The sequence below is a fragment of the Cryptomeria japonica genome, chromosome 3, assembly GCF_030272615.1.
Source record: "Cryptomeria japonica chromosome 3, Sugi_1.0, whole genome shotgun sequence".
In the NCBI taxonomy this organism is placed as follows: domain Eukaryota; kingdom Viridiplantae; phylum Streptophyta; class Pinopsida; order Cupressales; family Cupressaceae; genus Cryptomeria; species Cryptomeria japonica.
Window position 1 is genome coordinate 234,523,080 of NC_081407.1, and position 11,773 is coordinate 234,534,852.

Here is an 11,773-nt window from a genome sequence, read left to right on the forward strand (position 1 = left end):
ATAAATGTATTCATACTCATTTTACTCCTACAATTAATATCCTTATTTCCAACCTTATTACAAGAATTAAAACTACCATTGAACGATTGAGAGTACCTGGTTGGAGTAGTTTGTTTAAGAGTAGATTTTTTCAAGTTCTTTAGGTTCTGGCCTTTTGTGAAGTAATTCATCCTTCCTTATGTCTTCTTGGATTCATCATGTTCCTTCTCTTCCTTCTTCTCAACCTCATCTTCAACTATATTTGTTTTAGAGGTTTTCCTTTTTTTGAAACCAAGACCACCCTTATCTTTTAGTGGTTTTTGACATCCAATTATCTCATCAAGCATGTCAGTTCTCTTTATAAATCGTAGATATTTGTTCTCCTAAGATTTGATCTCTTCTAATTATTTCGTCAGGAAAACAAATTCTTCTTCAAGCTCAGTGCATTCAACATAATTTTCATGAAGCTTGGAATCCAAACAGTCAACAATTTTCTTTCTTTCTTCAATTTGAAATTTTAGGTTGACAATTGCATCTTCTACCTTCTTAAGTTTGTCTTCACATTCTTTGTTTCCTTCAATATAAGTTTTCAGTTTGACAATTGTCTTCTTTGCCTTATTGAATTTGATCTCGTATTCTTTGCACTCTACCCTTGCAATATCCATGTCTTCAAGAGAGATTAGAGTTCTCCTTCAAGATCTACTTCACAATCACCTAGATTTATATCCCAACCTTTAGGTTCCATTGTCTATAAATCTTCTTTCAAAAGAATCAAATCATTAAACATTGTTTCATTTCCCATGTGTTCAAGTGCAAAATCTACCTTAGTTGTTAGAATGTTATCAAGGAACCTTGTGTTGATACCAATTGTTGAACACACCTGGAGATTGAGGTGTAGGGGGTCAAATCAATCTTTACTTAAACAATTTCATTTGTAAATTAAACTTCAAATTATATTTGCAAAAAGGAAGAACTTGAAAGCAAAGCATACACTACAACAATCCACACGAGGGTCCACCAAGATTTTTATGTGGAAAACCCAATGGGGGAAAAACCACAGTGATAGTTAACTTACACTATATGAACAAGTTATTATAATGTTGCTTTGAGGTTCACTACCTAAGGAAGCTCACTACTCCTTGATGGACTTTTTGAGAAAGATACAAGGACCTACTTAAAGTAGGATACATGGAGATTACAATGAATGAAAAAATGAACTTGAACTACTATAAAAGATGCATTTGTCTTAAATGTGGATGTTGTAGGCCCTTTTTTCCACACTTTACTCCAATTGGTTGAGTTGACAAAATCATATGAGATTTGATCTTAAATATATACCCTTTGCATCATCTCAAAACTCTAACTAGGTCGTCTCCAAGATGACCTTTAGATGAAACATGTGATACTACATAGGTTGGCACCAAACACATGCATAATGAAACAAAATGAGTTGCGGATCAACACAAGGAATGAAAAGGCCTAAAGAAATTACAAAACACCCTCCAAAGAAAATATAATTGATTGAGATCAACTGCAATAAAAGGAAAACAACACTGTCGGCCTGACAATCAACAAGTTCACCAAACCTGTCAACTGTACACCTTTGTGCCACTAGGGAGAGACCAAGAACACAATGGGGAAAAAGATAAAAGTAATGTAGTCTATTTATAGTTTCCCTACAACCTTCTTCTGAAGTATCTGATCATTATGTGTTGATGCAAGAAGAGAAACATATTGAACTGATGAAAACAAAGAATCTCAAGTTGATTCTAACACATCAAAAGTTGGGATATAGTATTGTGGTACGCCAAATCATTTAAAAACTGCATGAATGAAACCTTATACCTCTTTGATCGTATTCTCAATTCCACATGAGCATATCTATCCATCAAGAGGAATGTGAAGCATTTTGGTGAGCTTCTGAGACACTTAACTTTGTTATGGAGCAATCTGGAGAACAATCTATTCTCTCTTACTATAGAAAAAATAATAACATGAAAACCTGGAAATGACTTCCTTGGTAATTGAAAAACTTAACTTCTCAACTGCAAGGCTAAACATTGTAGTGCGAGGGAATGTAGACCAAAATATAGAGACATTATCTTTAGGGAATGCATTGTCTATGCCTTAGACAAATTTTGTCAACAATACAAGTATGAACATAATACAAACTATCATTCATCTACCTCCTTGAAACACGCGGAACCAATCTATGTGATTGCATTCCTCATTCAAAAGATGAACAATGTGCAGCTAACTTACCCATGGTACAACATATACATACCATACTTCCAAACTATCTAATTGTCATCTTATGTCTTGAATACATCTACATGGTCTTTTGGATTGTCTTACTATCATCAAACATATTGATTCCATTAACTCATTATTATCACACTATATCTCTCAAATCATGCTAGTCCCAAACAATTTGTCAACCTCTTCAACATCACCAATCCATCTCTATACAAGTATGTAGGTTGACATCAATGACAAAATATTGCCAAAAAATAACGATGATTTTGATTAGCGAAAGGTATTTGAACCTTTGGGAGAGATAGTGTTGGAAAATTGATTTGACAATGTGGGAAGAGTAATCAAGATATCGTTGCACAATGAGTATGTTGTTATGAATGTTAGCATTGGAATCTAGTACTATGAAACATGCAAGGATCAAACAAATTACATTAATAGCAACATGTTAGATAAAACAAGAAAGGTGCTAACAAAGTTAGCCAAAGTGATGATCCACAAGAGCATGCTCCATGAAGATGCAAAGGATTAGGTCACTTTGTTAAGCATGATTGTAGTCCTACACAATGCTATATATTTCTACCCTCAGATGCTCTTGTTTATTAAGGTAATCTTTGCAACGAAAGAACATGGGCTCATGGATTATCATTAGTGACTATCTTCATGAGAAACTCATATTAGTAAAGTGTGATCCCAAATTTTATATGAGATCTTACATTGTCTACCTGCTTGTTGCCCATGCTACATTCCTAGTCTTAGCTAAAATAGGCTCACTACAAGAATGAGAAAATGAGGATCTAGAAGAACTAATACCTCTATTAACTTAGTAGAGGAGTAAAATAGATTACAAATTGTAAATGATGACTTCATTTTGTAATAATAAGGAATTTGGAGGGTGTTTTTGCAAAAAGGATTTCAGTGGATGTTGCAACCAATATTTAAAGATTTGGTAGCTAATAAATCCAATTCAAAACCTCTACCTACATAAGGGTTGGTTTCAACAAAGCTCCCATGAAATTGCCTAGATACCTTTGTAATAAACTAATTCTTTTGGAATTATGTAGCCAAGTAAGGGAAGCACACAGGCTCATTGTCAAAAAGCATAAATATTGTTTCATGTTCCCCATCAAAATTGGTGCCCATTCTTGCTTGGATATGAAAAATACCAAGGCAACAAAAATAGAAATGACAACCTTCACTATGCAATTCTTAACAATGATCTGAGATAGGTTTGATCTTATAGGGAAAATCAACCCAATCATAGGGGTATTCTACAAGCATAAACCTAAAATAGAAAACCATTGGGCCAGTTGCATTGATGAGTATGACATAACAATCAAAGACTTTCGCAACATGGACTTGGAGTTTGCAAAATTAGCTACCGAGATTCCAATCACAAAAGGGTTGAAAGAAAATAGAAAGAGACTTCATCCATCATATAAGTCCATGACCATGTACAATTAACCCATATTTAATGTTTAATCTATCATAGATGAAAGGAAATATATGGATGAAAGAGAGAAAGATATGGTCCAATAGACCAAATAAGGGGTGGCATAACCCTTTCTTATTCTAGACCTACCTAAAATAAGGGCCAAGTAATTTGAAGAAGGATAAGGAAGCTCAAAGAATAGAAAACCATCATCCTTCAAAGGAAATACAAGATTTCAAAGCCTCCCACTCATGCAAGGATTACTACAGTGAAGACTCCTATTAAAATGAAGAAGGTATTTGGGATTGAAAAATATTCAAAGTTTGCAACCCTAAGTTAAAGGAAGGAAACAACTCGATCAATAGTAACAACAGACGAAGAAGGGCCTTTGAAAGGAAAAGATAAAGGAAAGAAGTCTCAAACATTACAGAGATCAAGGGATACTAAGAAATTTAAAATTGAGGAATCTTCAGAGGAAGAAGCATCAAAAGAGGAGGTGCTATTGGAAAGAAATAGGGAAAGGATCACAAATCCTTTAGAGTAGGAATAGGACATCCCCTCTTCTTCTCCTTCCCTAGTAGAAGAGCACACACCACCTCACTAGGAAAAATCACCATCTCCATCTCCAGTAGTACCAACACCACCACCATCTAAGCCACCATACCTATCTAGGTTGTTTCTCCTTCCGCGTCTACTCAGGTTGAGCAAAAAAAGATTCCTGCTAGTCAAGATAAACTCAAGGTAGTTTAAGTACGTGATGAAACTAAATGGGAAGGAGGGAATGAAAAAATAAAAGCTCCTATGTAGTAGGAAGAAGACCTAGATGATGAGAGAGAACAACACCAAAAAGGGGAAGATGAAGAGTAACATACAAAAGAATATCTTCCTCAAAACAATGAAGGACAACAATTTGGGGAAGGAGACATAGATGAACAAGAAGAAGAAAAGGAAGTTTATAAGAAACGAAACACCTCACTTGATGCTACACAATAGCAATTCCTTGTATGGTGCACTTAGACCATCCAGAAGAGACAAAGGAGGCACAAGGAGTTGAAGACAAGAAATATATCCTTTATAGTTTAATAGATGAGCAAGGACATCAAAGGGCTCAAATGGTCATCCCCTTGGTATACAAACTAGAAGAGGAGATGCAACCAAGGGATTATCAACTACAAGATATTTATCTTGAAGTACAAAAAAGGGTCAAAGAGAATCAATCATTGCAACAAGCAATAGATACTATCTTTTGAAAAAGGCAAAAGGATGAGACAACCAAGGAAGAGCTTAGGGCTCAGATTGTTGAACTTAAATCTTAAATCAATCATCTTGTAGGTCTAATGGATTTAATCACTCCCACCGTAAGCCCAAAAGTGGCATTGTCTAAGGACATGAGGCTTTAGGATATAGATGGATTCTTGACAACTGCCACCCAATGGAGAGGAGATCTCAAGATCTTGGGTGGTGATTTAATCAAGAAGGCAATTAAGATTTATCATGGCACTAGTGATGAAATGATTTTCTTACAACAAATGTTGTCGGGAGAGGATGAGAGTATTCTTATCTGGGAGGTTTACATCCCAATTTTGAATAGGGTAAAGGTTATCAGTTATAAAAAGTTTCTCAAAGCCACTATAATTGATAAGGTTAATAAAGACAAGCCTAAGTAATGACTCAAGCATATCAATTTGGTAGTCTCAACATTAAAAAAGTCTAAAGGACAAGACAATGCAAAATCATGAGGTTGCAATCAAATCTTTGAAAAAAGCAGAGACATTCATTGGATCATTATCATGCCATTTCAGAAAACACCAAATAAGATACAAACATCCATAATCATTGTTGAAGAATTTAAGAGAATAGTGTGCAAAGGCAAGAATCAATAACATGACATTGATGAAAGATAAAATAATAAAAATGCAAAAGGACTTGTTGAATTTCAAGAAATCTAGAAGAATATGGAAAAACTTGGGTATTATCAAACAATTAAAATCAAATATAACAAGATTTCAGACTTAGAAGATTGTAATGAAGTTGTCAATGCACTTGTTGAGGTTTTTCCCAATGAGGTTGCGAATTTTTAAAAGAAACATTCATGTTTGGAATAAGATTGTTGTTGCAATAATATTTCCTAAGGTTGCATATGGGAAACATGGTCAAATCGAGGGTTTTGAGTTGCAATTTTTTCTTCATCACACTCACGCAAGTTTGTTCTTACACTCAGGAAGAAAATAGTAGTTCATGGGAAATTTTGGAGAATGTTCTTGTGTTCTTCAGGCTTCCATGTTCAAACTTGAGTTGCAGATCAATCTTCAGCCTCTTCTCATGCAAGGCATGCCACATGGAAAGTGAACGACGGCAAAGAAATCACATCCGAAGACCCACTACGTGAACTAGAGTTCTACCACAATTTTATGGCCACATTTTTTGTTTCTCTTTTTCTTTTTGTAAATAATGTGCCACCTCTTGCATGAGTTGGGCATAAGTTTAGACCAAGATAGAGCTTTAGTTAGACAAAAGTTTGCTTAATGTTCAGTTTTGGTTAGTTCTTTGGACGCCAAGTTATTCCTGCTCAAACCCAAGCCATGTGATTGGTGAGCTTTATGTAAAGTCTATATAAGCAGAGTTGTATGCTTGTATTAGGGTTTGAACAACTTATTTGCTTGCATTATAGATAAATATTATACATGATTCAATGTGTTGATTTGTTGAAGATTGTGGATTTTGAGATTGTAATAAAAAATCAAATGTTTCATTTGTGGCAATTGAGTTTATTTGATTATCTGGTATTGATTTCTATGGATTTGGTTTAGCACAAGTTGGATAAGCTGGTTAGATCTACGCTTTGATGTTCATTAACATGATTTGTCTTAATCCAATGCATGGGTATGGTGTTCTAATCAATGGACCCTAAATACATTTTGAATTTCTGTTATTCCTTTGATGATTGCACAAGTGTCGATGTTAATTGTGGAAATCCTAATTAATATAGTGTTGGTTGGAAAGATCTAAGCTAGCCTTTCAGTGTGTTGAGATGAATTTGTAGTTGTCATTGTTTGTTTGAGTATTTTCAATTCACTTCTTCTTTCAAATTTTTTTCAAGTCATGTTAGAATAGGATTCATTTTGAAGAAGAAATTTTCAGATATCTACTTATGAATGTAATTGTGATTATAAATTAATATAATAAATATTGCATGTTTACATTTTGTGGGAGTTTGAATAATTTCATTTACAGTTGAATACTTGTTTTTACTAGCAATGCACCTTGTATAACAATCACATAGACCAATTGAGTTGTTTCACATGGTTAAGGCCAAACCTTAAAGGAACCTTGGAGTGTCTTAGTTACTTTTCAAGAGAGACGGTTCATATTGATTCACTTGTCATTGGTCGTGTTAATATAATGGTCAATAAGACTAAGTGAGGTGTTTCGTTCCAACCAATTTGGGTGTCATACCTCTCTTGGTCTTATAAATGGTTTTCAAAACCATCCCATTATTTAATCTTATAATAATTCTATAAATTAGTACTTGGTCTAGAAGGTTGAAGAAGTTGCTTTGTCGGTTGTAGTAGTAACGAATGTTGTAGGAACTCAAGGAGAGAATTTGTATTAGCGTAACTCTTTTGGAGGCTTAATAAAAGCTTTGGATCACTTTGGAAGTATTTTTTTATCTATAAGTGTTTCTCCATGTATATTTGTGTTATGTTTTGCATCTCTTTCATGGCATTTTTGCCTATGGTTTATCATAGTTTATGTAATTGGATGCTTTATGTTTGTAACTTCTACTTGTTAGTTATATCCTATATTTACAATTATAACCTAAAAACCTAATATTGAAATAATATCCCATTGTAACTAAGAATTTTGTAACCTATTTATGACATAGTCCCAACATTATTTACAATCAAGCTTATTGAATCCATCAATGTTTAATATAGAGTTTATACATTATTAGAATTTGAAGAAAGCTCTTGTTTGAAGATATCATTTGAATCCATGCATTTACTCAATTACTACACATTTTGTTATGGTGTACCCAAATTGACAAATTATCCAACGAAGTATCTACTTGTTCTTGGTCTGTACTTTGAATGGATAAATTTGAAAAATACATCATTTAATAAATTAAATGCTTCTTTTCATAAATTCAATTTTCAATAGACCACCCATGTAGTCTTTACCAAGTACTAAAGGTACATGATATTATATTTATAATATCATATTTATAAATTATGTTTCTTTTAATTTTTCTTCATCATATTTATAAATTATTTTTAAAGTAATTTATCATGGTTAAAATTTTTACAAGATGTAAGATTAACTAAGATAATGATATTATGATAAATGAAAAAAATAAAATTGATTTATGGATCTAAAATATATAATGTAAAAAATGAATAAGGATGACAAGAGCAACTCTTGTAAACCTTAAAAATCTAATAAAAATAAATATTTAAAAGAAAATAAATGAAAATAATTCATGTCATTTAATACTTTATAAGCCCCATCATATTTAAAATCCTATAGAGGAAAAGTAAACTGTTGCAAATGGTGGTCAAACCCCATGAGGACTCACTAACATTCTCTCCACTCCAAGAAAACCTTCGGAGCTCTTCAAACTTTAAGTTTGCTCACTAGGGATGAAAAAGTGTGTGAAACTCTATGATGTTGAAAGTAAAAACATTCTGATTATAGGAACCAAAAGTGTAGATTATCAATACCACTTGGTGAAATCTATACACTCTTTGTCTAGGACGTACGTGTGGGCTGAGGATGACAACATGACACACAAGCATCCCATACGAATGAAGTAAAAAATCTTGTAATAGAACGCACTAGAAAACCAAAACTTTGGCTCAAAACACTAAATGTGATATAAACAAAATTAGGAAACTAATAACTAACTGAAATAAAAAACAAAAAGACAAAGAAGGAAAAAAGAGATTCACAAGACATCCAACAATGAATCTTCCAGCCAACACTAACCCCTTCTTACCAAACCTACACACAAATGGATGAGAAAGAAAATGTTGAAGTTGCAATAAGAGGTTTGTCATAGTCAAACCCCATTTTTGTGTGTCACATCCACAAACAACCAAGATAGCTAGATTGATAGATAATAACAAAAATATAATAAAGAAAATGGTACAAATTATATGTTATCAAAAAGATGATCACATGAATAATGCAATGAAAAAGAAAGAAAGAACTCCCCTTCAACACCAAAAATAAAAATCTCATTGGAAAAAAGACAAGTATGAATCTCTCTGGTAGATGAAGCTTCAAAAATGGTCATAATACAATAAATGAGTGAAAGATGTCAAGCAATATGCGAAAAACCCAAATATGAAACTTTAGAGGGCACACGAAAGTTTGAAAGATTGTTTAGAGGAAAAAAATGAGGTCAAAATAGCAAGATAAAGAGGGTTGGAAGATGTGTTGACATCGGTGGATGCAGAAGGAAGTGTTATATTGCCAGAATTAGCAGGTGCAATGTCTCATTGAACACCTTTAGTCTAAATATTTGTAAGATGAATGTCTATCATATGAACATCTTTGTAGCATGCAGGTGTCTATAAATAATTCAACCACATGTAAGGAAATCAGGAAAGACGGATGGAAAAGTGGTTTGGTCAAAAAAATGAGGTGGAAGGTCTGATCATCATATCTGATTTGGCTAAAGCAAAGACACTATGTGGCATGGAATTGCATGAGGTACAATTTACAACGTTACAAATCCTTTAATGGAATTATTTCTTGTGTAATTTTTTATAAAATAATATAAATTAAAAAAGTGATCCTTTATGACACTTAACTATATTAATATTATGAGAATAACTTAACTACTACCTAATAACAATTCATGATGAGTTGCTTTGCTCTCAACTTGTGTTTCTTCTTGGAAGGTTCTTCTCTGCACTTGAGATAGAATGTGTGGAGTTTCAAACACCTAGGGTCATTTTTGTTGGGTGGAAGATGGATGCGAGGATGAGACTAGGTCAAAAGATAGTGGAGTATCTAGAAAAGGGAAAGAAACCTTCAATATTAAGTGATTGGTTCCCTATTTCACCCTGGCCAAACAAATGTAAGATTTTTCTTTTAAGTGACACTAATCTCTAGTGGCTTGTTAGTTGACGATGGTTATGGGGGTATCTCAAATGTGTTCCATAATAGTGGTGTCACTTCTTGGTATGCTCACACTTTACATTCCACCCTTCCTCAACTACTTTAAAAGTGTATCTAGATGAATTGGCTTTAGATTGGGAGGATTAATTGTAGGATCATTCTCTGATATGTCGTTTTACTAAGCTTGGCCAAATTTATATGACCTTAATTCATGGGTTATGGAGAAATGAAAAGAATATATGGAAGGTGAAATAAGTATTTACCCTTGTGCTAAGGGGTTTTTCATTCTTGAACTTGATTCTCAAAAAGATAAGGAGATGGTGTTGGAAAATAGTCATTGGATCTTTCAAGGAGATTTTTGTGTATAAAACCCTAGTTCCCTAATTTTGGCCCACAAACAAAAATCTTCACTACAACATTTTTGTGGGCATGGTTACCATATATTCTCATTAGATTGGGAACTAGAATTCTTATGAGCCATTGGGAATAGCCTAGGAAGGTATCGTTTCACCTCCAAGGAAACTATCAACTATCAAAATTCTACCTGTGCTCAAATTTGTTTAGAAATGGATTTATCTAGCGACTTTCTTGTTGAGATACAAATGAAGGTGGAGAATAGATGTAGGAGGCAACCTATTGACTGTGAAAAAATTGCTTTTAGATGCAATAAAATGTTTCTCGGCAATTATTTTTATATCCCAGTGTCATAAATAGTGAGATTATGCGGAATCAAGTTTCGAGCAAATCAACATGGTGGATTGGGGCTAAGCCTCAACTTTATGTTATTTTTCCCAATTCCCTTAATATTTATGAGAACCTTCAAGCTTCTTTAGAGTATATTACGATTTTCCCCCTTCTTCTACGTGTGCACAACCTTCGATTACACCTAGTGTATAGTTAGAAAAGATCAATGTGGCAGATTCCCCATTCTTACAAGTGACATCTGTCCCAAAAAACACAAATTAGGAGAGTACTCACATGTTGTAGGAGGCATTTATGGTGTTACATGGCAGAGAGAGTGAAGAAGGGTAGTGCAGCTATTTAAAAGATCAAAGATGAATAGAAGTAAAAAGGAGGGAACATAACAAACAACATCAAATTATATTGAGGTCCTCCAAGAAAGGGGATAGTTTGGAGATATAATTACACTAGCACAACCAATTGAGTTGTTTTGGAGATTTAAGTCTCTTTTTTAAGGGTAGGAATGTTGGGTATAGTAGTTTATATTGTTGAACCCCTATGTGTGAGGAGTGCAATTCAATGACCCCGTGTGGCTTTCTATTATAAGTAGTAGGTAGGTGTTAACCTCTGTTATTTTTAAAAATACCCACCCTTTTTAAAATGGACATCCTTATCGGTCCCCTCTTATCGGTTGGAATCTTAACGGTCTAATCTTACTATATCAGAACGTTACCTTGAGATCACCAATTTCCATTTTTGCTTGATGTCACAATCCCTGAGAAAAAGGCCGATGTTTATTGGGCAGCAGTCGAGAAACTCCACAGGATCGATTTCTATTTTCTCCCTGATGCTCGATACTCACTCAAAGGCTGGTGTTGGAGCATTAGAAGCTTTTTGTCTACCTTCTAGTCACCTAAAAAATGGTCATTGGCCATGCAACATATGGTTCCCAAAGAATAAATCAAAAGGAGATTTTCTAGTACCATCATTTATGACAGGTTCAATGGTTGAGGGCACGTAAAGGAGGTGTCGTGAGCTGTAATTTTTTATATTATCACCTTTTTGTAGGAGAACTAAATGCACACCTTTAGAAATTGTTCAAGTAATGCATGACATTATAATTTTTCTTTTCCCAGATGGTCCTTCCTCATAATCGTCAATTGCCATTTGATAATCTAGACCTAAATTGGTCAGCAACTAAGCAAGGGAATATTAACCTAGAATTGCAGTCTCTTGCATGAAAACAACTAACTAAATTTGCCAGATATAGAAGGGTTATCACTCTATTGAAAAATATTATGG